Source organism: Apis dorsata, unplaced genomic scaffold, assembly GCF_000469605.1.
Source record: "Apis dorsata unplaced genomic scaffold, Apis dorsata 1.3 scaffold_70, whole genome shotgun sequence".
In the NCBI taxonomy this organism is placed as follows: Eukaryota; Metazoa; Arthropoda; class Insecta; order Hymenoptera; family Apidae; genus Apis; species Apis dorsata.
Window position 1 is genome coordinate 5,011 of NW_006263368.1, and position 247 is coordinate 5,257.

Genomic DNA, 247 nt, shown 5'->3' on the forward strand with positions numbered 1-247 from the left:
TATATATATATATATATACTTATTATATATATATTAATAAAGTGTATAATTAAAAAATGAAATGCAAAAAATTATGAAAAACAAAATTATATGAAATAGCTATTAAAAAATATGATATCATAAATAAATATTATTATTTAGCAAGAGAATAAAAAAACTACTAATATGTTAATAATTTCAAATAATTTCAAATAACACTTCTAAGATCAAAATATTATTCTTACTAATTTTTTTTAATATATTAAAA

General features: G+C 11.7%; 1 protein-coding gene across 1 annotated transcript in view; it reads right to left on the bottom strand.

Annotated features, from left to right (window-relative positions):
- Positions 1 to 247, bottom strand: part of LOC102678149 (serine/arginine repetitive matrix protein 1-like) — a gene marked incomplete at its 3' end in the record, with an annotated part of 7,032 nt that overhangs the window by 5,004 nt on the left and 1,781 nt on the right. The gene's annotated exons all lie outside the window — the stretch shown is intronic.